The following is a 17,062-nucleotide window of genomic DNA, read 5'->3' as shown; positions in this document are numbered from 1 at the left end:
TGGACACGGACACGCCCCGCCCCCTTTGGAACAGCCAAACACTAGCGGCCAGGTTGTGTGCTGGGGGCGAGCCTAAGGGCAGTACAGCGCTGGGGCAGAGCCCATAACGTGGGTGCTGGGAGCGGGACCAGGAGCAGTAGAGCGCTGGGGGTGGGGCCAGTAAGGTGGGCACTGGGGGCGGGGCCAGGAGCAATAAGACTCTGGGGGCAGGACCAATTGTGTGGGAGCTGGGGGTGGGGCCAGGAGTAGTACAGGGCTGGGGGTGGGACCAATACAGCGCTGGGGGCGGGGCAAGAAGCAGTTTGGAAGGGGGGAGGGGCATGGCCAATAGTCTGGGAGGTTCGGGAGCGGCAAAAGGCGGTTCGGTGCCGGGGGCGGGGCCAGGAGCAGTACAGCGCTGGGGGCGGTGCTAGTAAGGTGGGTGCTGGGGGTGGGGCCAGAGGTGGTTTGGTGCTGGGGGCGCGGCCAGTAGGGTGGGCACTGGGGGCGGAGCCTGGAGCAGTAAGACGCTGGGGGTGGAGTCAGGAGCGGTTCGGCACTGGGGGTGGGGCCAGGAGCAGTAAGACGTTCGGGGCGGGGCCAATAGGGTGGGAGCTGGGGGCGGGGCCAGGAGCAGTTCGGCACTGGGGGCGGGGCCAATGAGGGGCGGCTTGGCACTGGGGGCGGGGCCAGGAGCAGTTTGGCACTGGGGGCGGGGCCAATGGGGGGGCGGCTCGGCATTGGGGGCGGGGCCAGGAGCAGTTCGGCACTGGGGGCGGGGCCAATGAGGGGCGGCTCGGCACTGGGGGCGGGGCCAGGAGCAGTTCGGCACTGGGGGCGGGGCCAATGGGGGGCGGCTCGGCACTGGGGGCGGGGCCAGGAGCAGTTCGGCACTGGGGGCGGGGCCAATGGGGGGGCGGCTCGGCATTGGGGGCGGGGCCAGGAGCAGTTCGGCACTGGGGGCGGGGCCAATGGGGGGGCGGCTCGGCACTGGGGGTGGGGCCAGGAGCAGTAAGACGCTGGGGGCGGGGCCAATAGGGTGGGAGCTGGGGGTGGGGCCAGGAGCAGTAAGACGCTGGGGGCGGGGCCAATAGGGTGGGAGCTGGGGGCGGGGCCAGGAGCAGTACAGCACTGGGGGCGGGGCCAATGAGGGGGCGGCTCGGCACTGGGGGCGGGGCCAGGAGCAGTACAGCACTGGGGGCGGGGCCAATAGGGTGGGAGCTGGGGGCGGGGCCAGGAGCAGTTCGGCACTGGGGGCGGGGCCAATGAGGGGGCGGCTCGGCACTGGGGGCGGGCCTGGCCGGCGGCCGGGCAGCGCGAGGCGGGGCGCAGAGGGGCGGGGCCGCGCGGCCGAGTGACTCCGGCTGCGTGACTCCACGTAGGGTCAGACGGCTGCGCGCGGATCCCTCCACCAGGTAAAGTAGTGCCGGGGCGCGCCCCGCCCCCGCCCGCCTCAGGGGTCCGGCAGCCCCCGCGCGGGCCGGTGCGACATGGCGGCGAGCCCCGCTCCTGCGGATCGCTCCGCCGGCGGGAGGGGCTGAGGCTGCGCCGCCGCCGCCGCCATTTTGGCGCCTGGCTCCTGCTGCTGCCCGGCCGGTGAGTGGGGCGGCGGCGCTGCTGCCCGGAGGCCGCGGGGTGGCGGGCCCGGCCTGGGGCGGCTCCCTCACGGCGCTGGGCCCCGCGCGGCGCGGCCCGGGGGGGGCTGAGGCGAGCGGGCCGGGGGGGGGGCGCTGTGCCGGGCCCGGGGGGGGCTGAGGCGGGGCGGGGCCCGGGGGGGGGCGCTGTGCCGGGCCCGGGGGGGGCTGAGGCGGGGCGGGGCCCGGGGGGGGGCGCTGTGCCGGGCCCGGGGGGGGCTGAGGCGGGGCGGGGCCCGGGGGGGGGGCGCTGTGCCGGGCCCGGGGGGGGCTGAGGCGGGGCGGGGCCGGGGCGCCCGGGGGGGGGCGCTGTGCCGGGCCGGGGGGGGCGGGCGGGGCGGGGCCCGGGGGGGGGCGCTGTGCTGCCGGGCCCGGGGGGGGGGCTGAGGCGGGGCGGGGCCCGGGGGGGGGCTGTGCCGGGCGGGGGGGGGCTGAGGCGGGGCGGGGCCCGGGGGGGGGGCGCTGTGCCGGGCCCGGGGGGGGCTGAGGCGGGGCGGGGCCGGGGGGGGGCGCTGTGCCGGGCCCGGGGGGGGCTGAGGCGGGGCGGGGCTCGGGGGGGGGCGCTGCAGTGTGCCCCGAGCATCCCGCCAGCGCGTGTCCAGGGCGCTCGCAGCCCTGCGGGGCCGGGGCGGGGACGGGCGGGCGGACGCAAGCGCGGAGAGGGGTCGGGGCTACGGAGACCGGGGCAGACATGTTGACTGTGCTGTTGAGCGACGCTGAGCTGCGGGGAGTCCCCCCAGGGCAGCGCTCGGAGCCTAAATGCTCCCCGTATTTTAATCTGACATGGACAGTTCATCCAGCGCTTCCGAAATAAAGGGACCTGCCTGCACAGGTGGGGGGTGCACAAGAGGATTCACAGTAACTAACCTTGCTCGCTCCTGGCAGTCTATAGTATCTAGAGACTCTGGCAATTGAAACATTGCATCTGTCTGAATGTTTTTGCTACTATTTGTATAAGTAACATTGAGAGTACTGTGATACATTCAAAGATTCCCAAAGCTGAATAGCCTCTGGTTGAAACGTTGTGAAATTATTCAGGTATAGGAGTAATAGTAGGCAGGTGTTGTAGTCTAGCCAATTTCAAGTGTAGTGGAACAGCTGGAGACAAGAAGCTACCACTAAATGGCCTGCCAGCTGTCTGGGCCATCCACAACCTGTGATATAACTGAATAAGATTAGACAAAAAGTTAATTTGACATGTATTTGATAGCATTTTCAGGCTAGTCACTTTCATTGCTGCTCTTGTTCTCATGGACTTGTCACTCAGCATCAGGAAGAGAAGAATACCTTTAAGGATAAGAAAATATTTGCAAAATGACAGAATTTGGCAGGGGACTCATGCCTACGGGGAAGTTGTGGATCCTCCATTGCTGGAGGTTTTAAGGACAGGTTAAAAGAAACATCTGTCAGGAATGGCTTAGGTTTACTTTAACCTGCTTCTGCACATATAGGGCTTCTAGCTCTGCATTTCTATGAATATGAGCCTACCTGTAACTATTTCAATGGGATAATTTTCAATTTGGTATTGTCCCTGTAATAAGCCATTGCTGCTTACACAGTGTGGTGTGCCATATATACATATATCCTGTGTTGACAATGGAGGACGCTGAAGAGCGGCCATGGGTAAAATGGCTGAGGAACCAAGTTAATGGGACTTAAGATCTGTATTGTAAGGTTTAAAGTACAGGCAGGCCCTGGGTTATGTACAAGATAGGGACTGTAGGTTTGTTCTTAAGTTGAATTTGTATGTAAGTCGGAACTGGTACATATTGTAGGGGAAACTCTAGCCAAACATTTCTCCAGAGCTCAGTTTTATTCTCCCACACCTCACTTCCCTCAGTCCTTTATTCTCAAGCTGAGGTGTCTGCTGAGAAAAGTCGCTCTGCGTCTCCCTGGTCTGCTGGGGGGAAGCAGCTAGTGTGGGGTTGCCTCACCCCATTTGTAAGTAGCGATCCGATGTAAGTCGGATCCATGTAACCCGGGCTGTCTGTATAGCTAGTTGCTTTAGTCTAGTAACTGAGCACTTTCCACATAATACCAATAGCAAAGTCCTAGTGGACTGGTTCCTTCTTCCCCTGAGGTAAAAAAGCCTGCTCTGAATGCATAGCTTTTTTGGTTTGTCTGTTACAGGTTTTTGAGTGGTGGGGATGTTCAGTTAAAAGGAGGTAGCCCTGTTGCAAAGGTCTTTTTCAGAGGAAGATTTTTGCAGCATCTCCTAAAGATAGCCTAAATTGCATAGTTCATTTAAATAATGAAAATGTCTGTGCACTTTGCCTGTTAAACAGAGAGCTAGATAACTGAGTGAGTTTTACTAGGGATGCTAGCACATAGTTGTATAAACGATTAACCAATAAGCCTCTGCTTAATGGTTAATCCTAATGGCTGCATGCATATCCCTTCCCCCTGATGCTTCTACATCAGAGGCAGCAAGGATGGGGAGGCAGGAGCTGGTGTCTGTGGGGAGCTACCTTTTAAGCTGGCTCCCCATGAGCACAGTATCCTGTGGAGCTGCCTGCCCTCCCCACCCCTGTGTTCCTGCCTCTGATACTGATGCAGCTGTTGCTACACATCAGAGGCAAATGTGTTGCAGGGAGCATGGGGCCAGCAGGGGACTCAGCTATCCCCCACTGTCCTGTGCTCCCCATGACGTTTCAAAGTGGCAGCGCCGCATGGAGCCCAGAGTCAGTGGAGGAGTCCCCAGCTGACCCAGGCTCCACGTGGCACTGTCTCTTTGAAACACCTCCTACTCTCCCTTGCTGCCTCTTTCTGATAGAGGCAACAAGAGGGGGAAGTGACTAGTCAACTAGCCAGTTCACTATCCAATAAGTATTTGCTTATTGGATAGTGGACTAGACATTCACATATCTAACAGAGGGAGGGGGCAGCAGGTGGGAGCTGGCTTAAAAGCTGCCTACCCATGAGCCCCCTAGCTTCTATCAGAAACGGTAATGGGGGAGAGGTGCAATGATGGTGTAGCTTCTGTTGGCGAGAAGCTCGGGACCCACACAGACTGGCCGATGCTGCGCAACAGCCACTGTCTGCCGCAGGTCTGGGCTCGCTGTGGAGAGAGGCTGCTCCATGGGATAGCAGAGCAGCCTCTGTCTGTGGGAAGCTCAGTCCCTGGCAGACAGACTGCTGCCACCCTACACAGGCAGCAGCGTCTGTTGCAGGGTGTTCCCAGGCAGTGCAGCTGAGAGCTCACTGGCTGCTGGCTCCACCCCCAGGGACTATCGAATAATCGTGTAATAGCTAAGATTTGGTGTGGTTGCACAATTATTAAACAATAGCTAACATCCTTTGTGTAAACTTAAATTAACAATATCAAATGTAAAATATTCTTAAATGTTGCTTGGTATCTATTGTGGGAACTGTCCTGGTTACATAATAGGCAGATGCTAAAATAGGCGGAATTACCTTTGCCATTGCAGTGATAGTTTATTGCTCTGGTCCTTGAAATCTGACCCATGCCACACTTCTAAAAAAAGTCAATATTTGAAACTTTGGCAGTTGCCTCTGTATGAGAGGCAGAAGCATGGGATGAGAGGCAGCTGGTACTGGAGGAAAGCTGTTTCTTAAATTGGTTCCCCTCACAGACCAGCTCCCACCTGGTACCACACGCTGCTGCCTCTGATAGCAGCCATGTGGAATGGCAGGGTGCTCCTCATGAGTGGGGCCAGAGCACACTGACTGCTGTCCCCGTCCCCGGGGACTATAGAATAGTCGAGTAACCAATAAGAATTGTTGAGGTTAATCGACTCTTCAATTAATGGATATTTAACATCCCCATCAGGAATGTTTTAGGCTTACTTGGGCCTGCCTCAGCACAGGGGCTTCTTACCCTACATAGCTATGATTCTGTGATGTGTTCCCTTCCTTCCAAGGGTGCTGTGAAGATGATTTATTCTGATCGTGAGGTGCTTAGATAAGTATCTAAAGATAGATACAGATGGCTGTGGGCATTGCATCATAATTAAAAAATTTTCTTAAAGAAAGGAATATTTTTGTTTGCCTGTTCTTGAGGAAAGTATGTTCTCTGCTTCATCAAACATCTTACACTTTATAGGTGCCAGTGCTATGAATACAAAATTTATTTTTTGCATCCGAGTAGTGCTTGAGTCCCTTTGTACTAGACCAGGGGTCTCCAAACTTTTCAGCCCGAGGGCCGCATTAACTATCAAACAGCAGTTCGGGGGCCGACTACACACTTGAGGTCCAAATAAAAAACAATCAAAACATGGATGTTGTTTTTAATTATTTATTTAATATTATTTTATTCAGTTATTATTTAATAACACATTCATACACTACACATGAACACCTGTATTAGTGTGAATGGTGAAATTGTTTCCTGGATGCCAAAATAGCAGACATTTCTGGCTTTAGATTTGTTGTCCCTAACATCAACAGTGACCTGAGATTATCATCGGACAAGTTTGTTCTCAAATTGTTCTTCACGTATTTCATTCTTGAAAATGTTTGTTCACACAGGTATGTTGTTCCAAAGATTGAAAGGTACCTTGATGCAAAAGTTTTGACATTATGAAAGTCTTCCTTGGGCAAAAACTGGTAAAAACCCACCAGTCCTATTTTGAACTTGTCCCTAAGGAGGTCATTTGCTTGCAACTCAATGACTTCCAGCTGCAGTTCATCTGGGCAACTGGCCACATCTACTTCAAATGGGTTTTGAAACAATCTCACTTCTTCTGCCTTTGAATCCAAAAAGGTCTCCACGGGCCGGATGAGAGGGCCTCGCGGGCCGCATCCGGCCCCCGGGCCGTAGTTTGGAGACCCCTGTACTAGACAGTATAAACATGGAGTACGAGATAACCCTGGTCCAAAGGTTTACCATCTACTGAGTCAAGATGCAGGGGGAAGAAGTGATAAATCATTGGACGGTACTTTTGTTTTTAGGACTTTTCCTTATTTTTTATTTCTTTAGTGTCATGTGTGCAACCTTTTCCAGGCCACAAAAAGGCAAGTCCCTGGGAACTATAAATTAGATGTCATATAGCAAGGGGTTGTGGTAAGCCAGTGTTGAAGAGTGGGGTTGGGAGCACAAGACTTGTATACTGTCTGATGCGTAGTGACTCTATCTTTGTCTATGCTTTGGCATATGGCTAGTTGGACTCCTAGCTGAGTGGAGCACAGAGATACTATTGTGATGGGATGGCTGGGCTCCCAGGCACTTGTACTGCTTGATGTTCCTCTGACTTCTATCCCATGCAGAACCGTATGTTCATAGCACAGGGCCCCCTGCACTGCTTTCTTCCCCCTGCACTGCTTCCAGAGCAGAGTTCCTCCCCGGCCCTATAGGGAGAGGAACAGCAGTCCCTACTAGGGATAGAATCATAGAACACTAGGAGTGGAAGGGGCCTTGAGAGAGGGTCCAGTCCACTCCCCTGCCCTCGTGGCAGGACCAACCACTGTCTAGATCAGGGGTTGGCAACCTTTCAGAAGTGGCATGCCAAGATTTAACTTCTTCACTTCTATTTACTGATCTGTGTGCTGGAGGAGGAGGGAGGCAGGGTGGGGGCTGACTGTGTACAGTGACTGTATTTTCTGAACGAGCTACAGCTAGGGAGAATGGTTTAATTTCAGTTATTAAACACATTAAGCATTTTAACTTTCTCGTGTTATTTTATCAAACTTCATTTTAAATAAAGTAAAATATTAATTTGTGTGCCACACACAGATTCCCATGTTTTCTTTCTTTATGGCAGGGGTGGGGAACTTTTTTGGGTTGTGGGCACTGACCCACAGAAAAAATCAGTCAGGGACTACACAAGTGAGAGGCAAAAAACCCCAACCCTCACTGATGTGGCCCCCAACTGAGGCACTTCACTCTTCTGGCGCTTCAGTTCCATGGGGCAAGAGGAATGGACAGGGAAGACTGAGGCTTGGGGTTTCCCGTAGGCCAGGTTTACTTCCCTGGTGTTCTGGAGTTAATGGATTTTATGGACCCCCAAGTTTCTGGGGTGGGGACAAAAATGAGGGGTTGAGTGTGCTGCCAGTATGTAGGATAGGGATGGGGTGCATGAACTGGGTGGGAGTTGGGGTGCAGGAGGGGGAGAGGTTGCGATGTCTGGGTGGGAGGTAGGGTGCAGAAGCAAGCTGGGAGTAGGGTGTCTGGCAGGGGGAAGGAGAGGGTGCAGGAGCAGAGTGGGGGGTAAGTGTTTGGCAAGAGGTATGTACGGGACCAAGGAGCAAGGGAGGGATGCAGGAGGGGCAGGGTGTCTATCCAACAAGGAGGGTGCAGGAGCAAGGAAGAGTATCAGAGCAAGCTGGGGACATGGGGTCTTAGAGAGGGGAGGGGGTGAGGAGGATTAGAGTTTGGAGGTCTGGGCAAGAGGGGGATGCTTACCTGACTTTGTGCCCCCTTGCAGCAGGGAAAACCTGCAGATGGTGTGCTGCCATTCCCCCAGTGGGGTGGGAATGTGGAGGGATGTCAGCCCCCTCCCTCCTCCATGCAGTAAGGATCCTCCACAGTGGCCAGGGATGCAGAAACCCCTACCTTCCCTGCCAGACCCAGCTTGCTGCCACTCCCCCAGCAGGGTGGGGGGAGAGAATGTGGGTGGGCCCAAGCATGCCCTGCCTCTCTGCACCCCAGCCCAGCTCTGTGCTGCCCCTGCCAGTGCTGAAGTTTTACCTTAGATCTACTCAGGCCCCCCAGTGGCGGCAGCAGCTGCTGTACCAAAAAGCGACCTGGAGGAGGAGGTGATGGTACTGCTGCCACTGGTGGACTGGGGGCCACATGTGTCACAGGCAGTCCCAGGAGGAGGAGGGCTGTGCGGCATGCTGGGGTGGGACAGTGGATGATGGAGTCGCTGGAAAATACGCACCACTGTTAGCTGGCCTGGCTGCCTGCTGCCAAATCTCCAATGGAGCCGCCCACGTGCTGTGCAGGGGGTGAGGGAGAAGGTGCTGCTGCTGCTGCTCCGTGTGAGGAGCAGTGGCAGTTCATTGAATAATTTCTCTGTCACTTCTTCCCTGCAAGCTGGTGTCCTCATCAGATAGTGAAATGTCTAGCATGGCTTTCCAGGACAAGTTGATGGAGATTCTGGGACAGAGTATTTAAAAGCTAGGGATGTAATAGTACAGTCAATTAACCAATAAGCAAAATCTTATAGGTTAATGCTATAGACAACATGCATTTCCCTCTCTCCCTGCCAGTCAATTTTTTAGCAGCCTGGCCAGCAGCAGTAGGAATAAGACCCTCCGGAAAAGGGCACTTTTTCCAGAGGATCGGGGCCAGTGTAGACGCTCTTTTTTAAAAGCCGGAAAAAAGCGGCGGACACTTTTATTTAAATGCCGCGGGGGATATTTAAATCCCCCGCGGATTTCCCTACGACGACTGGTGAAATTTACATGCCCCTTCCGGAAAAGGGGCCAGTGTAGACGTAGCCCTCATGTCTTGCTCACAACACTCCTGTTAATGCATCCTAGAATCATGTGTGGTGGTGGGTGTTTTTTTGCAACAATGTCACACTGATTCATGTTTAATGTAGGGTCCATTGGTGCCCCTAAATCCCTTTAATCAGTACTCCTTCCTAGACAGTTGCTTCCCATTCTGTATATGTGAAACGGATTGTTCCTTCCTAAGTGGAGTACTTTGCATTTGTCCTTATTAAACTTCATCCTATTTACCTAAGACGATTTTTTTAGGTTACCTAGATAATTTTGAATGTTCACCCTATCCTCCAGAGCACTTGCATCCCCTCCCAGCTTGGTGGTATCTTCAAAAGTAATAAGCGTACTCTCTATGCCATCATCTAAATCATTGATGAAGATATTTAACAGAACTGGCCCCAGAACAGACCTCTGTGGAACCCCACTTGTTATGCCCTTCCAGCATAGAACCATAAAACTGGAAGAGACCTCAGAAGGCCATCAAGCATGATTGTGAACCGTTAATAACTAGCTTTGAGAACGGTTATCCAGCCAGTTATGCACCCACCTTACAGTAGCCCCATCTAAGGTGTATTTGCCTAGTTTATTGATAAGAAGATCACGAGAAACCGTATCAAATGCCTTACTAAAGTCTAGGTATACCATGTCCACCACTTCTCCCTTATCCGCTAGACTTCTTATCCTATCAAAGAAAGCTATCAGATTGGTTTGATGTGATTTGTTCTTTATAAATCCATGCTGGCTGTTACCTATCAGCTTATTTTCTTCCAGATGTTTGCAAATGAATTCCTTAATTATTTGTTCCATTATCTTCCCTGGCACAGAAATTATACTGACTGATCTGTCATTTCTTTGCCTTCCTAATCTTGCCCTGCATACTTGTGGTGGTTGCTTATATCCATGCTTTGTAATTAGACCTAGTTTCCGTTTTTTATACAACTCCTTATTGATTTTTAGATCTTTTAAGATCCCCTGGTTAAGCCAACGTAGTTTCTTGCCATAATTTCTGTCCTATGCAGCAGAATAGTTTGATTTAGGGCCCCTAATAATGTCCCTTTGAAAAAACTGACAACTATGTTCAGTTGTTTTTTCTTAGTCTTGCTTCCCATGGGACCTTACCTAGCAGCTCTCTGAGGATGTAATAGTGTAGTCAACCAGATGATTAATCGGTTCTCGGTTAATGCTATGGACTACATGCAACCCTCCCCTCCCCTCCCCTCCCCAAGTTCATTTTTAACTGGCTGGCTGACAGGCTGGCTCAGTCCTGCAGAGCTGCAGTAGGATTGATGCTGGGTCCAGGCATGAGCCAGGGCTGAGCCACAGTGGGGGTGTAATTGCTGGACCCGGCAGGATCCAGGATTGAGTGGTAGTAATGCCACCCCTTAACGATTAATCATGTAGTCGATGCAACTTTTGTTGACCACATGATCAATCAGTTACACACTTAACAACTCTAGTCCCTACCACTGCTCTACGTCTCCTGCTAGGGAACTGGTCATGAGGCCACTGGGTATAATAGGTATAAAACCAAGCTGATGTATTTGCCTGTAAAGTTTTCAAGCCCCGAGAATGGGCAAGGCGGCTAACTTATGATATCTCTGTGAACAATAACATTAGAACTTCTGACATCTGTGTTTGTACAAATCTCACCCATAATGTTGTTCTGTTCTAATTTAAGTTTTAGGTTTGAAAAAAGCAGAATGAGCTATCAAAACCTTATCACTCCCTGACAGCTTTACATGAAAGTATTTGCATAGCTGCTCACAATATAGTCCTTAAATCAGGAAGATAAATGGTGTTCATTTTGTTCTGGACACTGTTTTTGCTTGGCTAAGCCACATTCCGCATAGTAGGGAGGGGCAGGCAAACTCTGAACCTCTTAAAAATAACTTGTTATCCAAGTTCAAAATGAGGTTGAAGTGTCTTATGTGAAAATTGATTCCCAAGTTGACCACCTAAATAACAGCACAGAAGCTGTACCAGCTCTTCTGAACAAATTTCCTTCTGCCCAGAAACACAGTATAGGAAATCTCAGCCCAAAGAGTAGGTTTTTCTGGCAAATTGTTTGCCTGAAAATGGGTGCTTAGACTCCTTACTCAGGTCCTTAATTCAATTAAATTTCTAAAAAACAATTTAAATGACAATGTACATGCTTCATTTAAGGCATTGCTTTGGGGATGAGGAGTTGAGGATGCAGGCTGCCTCAGGGAAAGAGGACTACCCCAGCCCTCTCTTACTGCAGCAGCTTGATAAATGCCTCTTATTGCAGCCAGATAAGTGCCTCATGAGGGCAAGTAAGTGCCCTCCACGCATCATGCCCAGACCCTGCAACCACCCACGCAGCCCTTCATGCACCCCCTCCACCGAGACCCTGCACCTTCAGCCTGCTCATTCACTCTCCCCTCTTGCCAGACACCTTTCCCCCAGCCTGCTCTTGCACCTTCCCTTGCTCCTGCGTCCTCCCCCCAATGGACACCCTGCACCCTCCCTTGCTCCTACACCCTCCCCCCCCGGCCAGAAATCCTACTCCCAGCCTACTCCTGCACCCCCATTCCTCTCATTGGCAGCCCTGTCCCTCACACTGAGCTCCTCCCCAACTCCAGAGCCTAGGGGCATCCACCAGAGGAGTAAAGCTGACCCATGGGGACCCATTTCCGTGGTATTGGAGCACCAAAGGAGTGTGGTGTCTTGGTTGGGGGCCACATCAGTGAGGATTGGGGGTTTTTTGCTTCTCACTTGTGTGGCCTCTGACTGATTTTTCTGTGGGTTGGTGGCCCTGACTCAAAAAAGGTTCCCCAGCCCTGCCATAAGTAAAGAAAACATGGGAACCTTTTGTGTTGGACACAAATTAATATTTTACTTAAACTAACTTCATCTTAAATAATCAAACATGAAAAAATTAGAGCTTTAACCAGCTCTCCATGGTTAAACATATTGTTTAATTGGTTGACTTTTTAAATGAGTATCTAAAAGGGTGTCACAGGAAGGAGGGGTGAAAATTGTTCTCCTTGGCCCCTGAGGACAGGACAAGAAGCAATGGGCTTAAACTGCAGCAAGGGAGGTTTAGGTTGGACATTAGGAAAAACTGTGTCAGGATGACAAGTATCAGAGGGTAGTCATGTTAGTCTGAATCTGCAAGAATGATAAGTCCCATGGCACCTTATAGACTAACAGATTTATTGGAGCATAAGCTTTTGTGGGCAAAGACCCACTTCGTCAAGAGGAAGGCTAGAGATAACGAGGTCAATTCAGTCAAGGAGGAAGAGGCCCACTTCTAGCAGCTGATATGGAGGTGTGAACACCGAGAGGAGAAACTGCTTTTGGAGTTAGCTAGCCATTCACAGTCTTTGTTTAATCCTAAACTGATAGTATCAAATTTGCAGATGAATTGTGAACCAAAAGCAGTGGTGACAGACCCCGGTGAGAGCCACTCGCCAGACCCGCACCGCGCATGCGCCAAGCACTGGTGATTGGGACACATGGAGCGACCGGCTGAAATCTTCTCACCACGGGTGAGTAGATTCAGCGGTTTGTCGAGCCCTGCTTATGCCTATATATTTGTCTGGAATTCCCACTCCATGCATCTGACAAAGTGGGTCTTTGCCCACGAAAGCTTATGCTCCAGTAAATCTGTTAATCTGTAAGGTGCCACAGGACTCCTAGTCGTTTTTGTCAGGATGGTTTAAACACTGGAATAAATTGCCTAGGGAGGTTATATAATCTCCATCGCTGGAGATATTTAAGAGCAAGTTAGACATCTATCCGGGGTGATATAGACTGTGCTTGGCCCTGCCGAGAGGGCAGGGGACTGGACTGGATGATCTCTCAAGGTCCCTTCCAGATCTAATATTCTATGATTTACATCTCGAATGTGAGATCAGATTTTCTGATGCTAAAATCTTGAATGACATGTTGACCTGAAACAATGAGTTCACTGGCTGCAGATACTTCCTTTGCTTAATATCATCTAATTTTAAATAAAAAATGTGTTCTGATAAATATGCTAGATATATAGAAAGCAAGGTGGATAAAAATTGATTTAAAAAAAGTAAAAATAAAATAAAATACTGCATTTCCCATTTAAAAATAGTTACATCTCATCACAGACATGCTATACATACACATTTATAGTCTCATGAAAATGAATGAATGACTCTGGTCTGTCCTGCCTAACTACTAGGTTTTGCTTCTTCAAAGTTATGGGCTTTCAATTTCTGTTGCTCTGCAGACTGAAAAAAGTAACCCATGCAAAGACAGACACCAGTTGGGTAGGATTGTTTTTGTTCTGTGCTTGTGTGGTGGTAGGACCTTGGCCAAACACAGCAGAGGAGTTAGTGAAGGCATTGTCTGAAAGACAGAGACAATATGTAGGGAAGGATGGGGACAAGACAGGAAGGAACAGTAGGGTGGACTGGAAAGAATAAAGGAAGACCTTATTCAGCACACACAGCACTTTCTATATTCCCCCCTATGCTTTTGCCACAGAAAAATGGTCATGTTATCTGGGTGTAAGGGTATGTCTACTCTAGTTTGAACTAGTTATTTTCCAGACATATCCACATCTTCATTCACATAATTTTCTCCAAATGCAGGGTTTTCGTTATGTTTCATTCTTGCAATTAAGCCCTGCATCATCTACTTGCACTGTTTACATTTGATACATTTTCCATTTTTACCTATCAAATGTAAACAGTGCAAGTAGATGATGCAGGGCTTAATTGCAAGAATGAAACATAACGAAAACCCTGCATTTGAAGAAAATTATGTGAATGAAGATGTGGATATGTCTGGAAAATAATTCACTTTGCAATTCATCATTCTTCAACACACTCTCTCTGCCTTTTAGTACACGTGTGATTTGACAAGTGAATTCCCAAGCTATTTGCTATGTTAGATTGGTGCTAGGAAAAAAAAGGCTTAACTAATTAAACAAGCCATAAGGATTAGCTAACTAGGTTTAGAATCTATGAAGCATACAATACAGAAAGCTGCAGTAAGAGAGATCTAAACTTTCCAGAGAGTGTCACTTTCTTATTTTATATTACATAATACATACCCCTTATCTTGGAACATCATGACCACAGACCATAATGGTGATGTCATAAATCTTCTACCTATTTTATTTCAGCGTAACTCAGTTTTTCCAAGGTAACCCCATTCTGTATTTGTGTTCTCAAAAATCAGTCCTCCCTGAATAAGTATAAGGTACTCTTACTGAACTAATGAAAAATCCCATTTTAAATTAATGAAGAGTCCTATGGCACCTTAAAGACCAGCAGATTTATTTGTGCATAAGCTTTCTGCATCTGTCTAAATGGCTTTTACCCAGCAAAGCTTATGCCCAAATAAACCTGTTAGTCTTTAAGGTGCTACAGGATCGTTGTTGCTTTTGCAGATAGAAACTAATACAGCTATCCCTCTGAGACCTGTCATCAATTTTAAAATGAAATTGGGCTCATCAGGTAATGAGCATGGTTACAAGCAGCTCCCCCTCCCACCAGCTTCATCTCTGCTGCAGCCTCTGCTAGATGGGGGAGGGTGGCGGCAGGTGGGAGCAGCCTAGACTCCCTGAGTGTAAATGCTGAAATTTTCAGTGGTAACACACATACATACCTAAATGAATTTTAACATCCCTATTTTGTGCCATTTGGCTTGAATCCCAGTTTGTCCAAACAGAGCGTGACACATCACACAGACAAAATTAACCTAATAAATAAGAAAAGTGGTATTCACCATTTCCTAATGAAGTAAAAATTATGGATCAGAATGTTTATTAATACAGCTTGTTCTCCTGGTTAGCAGAAATTATCACCAAACTGAATTGTAAACTAGCATGTTTTAATGGCTACCAAATAAATCAGATTTACCTTTGGAAAATAACTAAAATGCAAAACAAGATTAAAAGGTATAATTTACATAATTTGCATGGTTACTGATTTTTTTTTAATTAAGGCCCTACTTCACTTGCAACATTGTGGATCGCACAGTTATTAAACTTTAACCAAAGCCAGAGCATGGCGGAGAGCACTGTAGCGGGATGTTCTGCACTGATATTCGGTGACCGTGCATGGAAAAGCCTGAAGGGACAGCCTTGATTTCTAGAGCAGTTAAGACATTTAGTTTTCTGAATTTTGTATTGTACCGATCTCTTTTTTGACTAATGTTGTTGCAGCAAAATGTCTGGTTCTCAAAACATCCTCAGGTTTACCATAAGACTCGAATGCTTCTGTTGTTCAAGAAAATGTTTGGTGCACAAATAGGTACGCGCCAGCTTTTCCAAATTCCTGCCAGGCAAGGCCCATTATTCCTTTTCTGTGGTTTGCCAAGTCTTGCCTGCCTCTGAGCTGCAATTGTTTGGCAGTCGTCCCGCGATCCAAGTAGGGCCTCACTCGTGACTGAAACAGGTGGCTTAAGCCAGGCCACTCGGAAGCGGCTCTTGCTCCCCGACCTGTGGAGGGCGTATCCCGCTTGAGGTGGAGTGTGGGAGTGCCCTGAAAAGGAAGGGTTTGTGGCTCCAGGGGGTTGCAAGACGAACAGAGGCTTTTGGCCTGATGGCGCCTTTCAGACACGTGAGTGGGTGGTTGGCATCCGTGTGTGGCTAGAGGAGATGAAGGTGGTGGCGGGACAGCTGAGGGCTGCAGGAGGCCCAGTGACGCTCCTTTCTTCTTCCTGCAGGAACTGGACGTCATGCTGGGCTCCGGGTTCAAGGCCGAGCGCTTGCGAGTCAACCTGCGCCTGGTTATCAATCGCCTCAAATTGCTGGAGAAAAAGAAAAGTGAGTGTCTGGTGGCGGTAGCTGCCGGGCCAGCTCCACGGTGCTCTCTGCCCACCCCCAGCACTCGCTGCTTTTGCTAGCTGTGACCTGCTGATTGCGCCAGCCCCGCTCTCCCGGTTGGTGTTTCCATCTGGTGGTAAAAGTTCCGGTGCTTGAGAGGCTGAGGACTGGGGCAGGGAAGACACAGGCAGCTGTAGAGCCGTGTCTGTGGGCCCTCTGATTTCCCTGGGAATAGAATTGGCTCAGAGCTTAAAACCTGCCCTGTTCCCAGGGTCTCCTAGACCAGTGTTTCTCAACCATTTTTATAAAGTACCTCCTTTTAAAAAGAAAATTACAAGTACCCCCAGTACCTACAGTTTTCAGACACACAACATGTTTTTCTACCATTGCAACATATTTGTTTAAACAACTTAATCCTAGGCGGGCGGGTGACCAAATTTTTGGGTGTAAAAAGTACAAAAATAATAACGTGCTGTAAAACTTAAAACACAAATTCAGTTTTCTCTGAATTTCAGTTGTGTGGCTGTAACCCCCAGACTTCTCTCACGTAGCCCTGAGGGTACTCGTACCGCTGGTGGAGAAACACTGAACTAGATTAGAACAGAAGTCAGACTGGGTCAAGCCAAAGGTCCCTCCAGCTCAGTGTCCTGTCTGCCGACAGTGGCCAATGCCAAGTGCTCCAGAGGGAGGGAACACAACAGGGAATCAAGTGATCCCTCCCCTGTCGCCCATTCCCAGCTTCTGGCAGACAGAGGCTAGGGACACTATTCCTGCCCATCCTGGCTAACGTAAGGATCAGGCCTCCTCTTTGTGCTCATTGGGTGGTAGTGGAAAACAGAGGCACCTGGCCACAGCCCGCTCTTCTGGCTTCTAAGCACCCTGCTCTATTTCCTGCCACCAGTGAGTGCAGGGAGCTGGGGGAGTAGAGTGGGCTGGGGCTGCTTGCTCCATTTCCTGCCGCTGCTTGTGAGTATGGCGACCCGACCCTTGCTGCCTGCCTGCCCACCCACCCTCCCTGAGACCTGCCCCCTGCAGCTCTGGGCCTGTCCCACCCTCCCCTGCAGTCCTGAGTACGATCCCCCTTTAGAGTGGCGCACCCCCCCATGGTGTGCTGCATAGGGCTGCATGATTCTGGGGGCTATGACCACTTTGGGGAGCAGGCTTAGCACTACAAATAACTGAGACAAATTGGAGAGTTGAAATCAGTAAGATACAGTTCAGTAAAGAGAAATACTGAATCCTTAGGAAGAAAAACTAACCGAGTAGG

General features: G+C 50.4%; 1 protein-coding gene and 1 long non-coding RNA gene across 18 annotated transcripts in view; one reads left to right on the top strand and one right to left on the bottom strand.

Annotated features, from left to right (window-relative positions):
• Nucleotides 1–1,240: 1,240 nt before the first annotated feature.
• Nucleotides 1,241–17,062, top strand: part of ATXN1L (ataxin 1 like) — a 31,268-nt gene continuing 15,446 nt past the window's right edge. For 4 of the 17 annotated variants that reach the window (XR_016350531.1, XM_075918222.2, XM_075918225.2 and 1 more), the window contains exons 1-3: nucleotides 1,401–1,575; nucleotides 12,404–12,532; nucleotides 15,696–15,795. The gene's annotated coding sequence lies outside the window, so the exon portion shown is untranslated. The other 13 variants (XM_075918229.2, XM_075918212.2, XM_075918213.2 and 10 more) reach the window with 6 other exon arrangements.
• LOC149523759 (uncharacterized) lies at nucleotides 5,603–6,533 on the bottom strand. Its single transcript, XR_016350532.1, has 2 exons — nucleotides 6,403–6,533; nucleotides 5,603–5,732 (listed from the first exon to the last, which is right to left on the bottom strand). It is a non-coding gene; the product is annotated as an uncharacterized LOC149523759 (long non-coding RNA).

This window comes from Pelodiscus sinensis, chromosome 12, assembly GCF_052426305.1.
Source record: "Pelodiscus sinensis isolate ZL-2025 chromosome 12, ASM5242630v1, whole genome shotgun sequence".
In the NCBI taxonomy this organism is placed as follows: domain Eukaryota; kingdom Metazoa; phylum Chordata; order Testudines; family Trionychidae; genus Pelodiscus; species Pelodiscus sinensis.
Note: the sequence above shows the minus strand (reverse complement) of the source record. Positions and strands in the feature narration are given on the sequence as shown.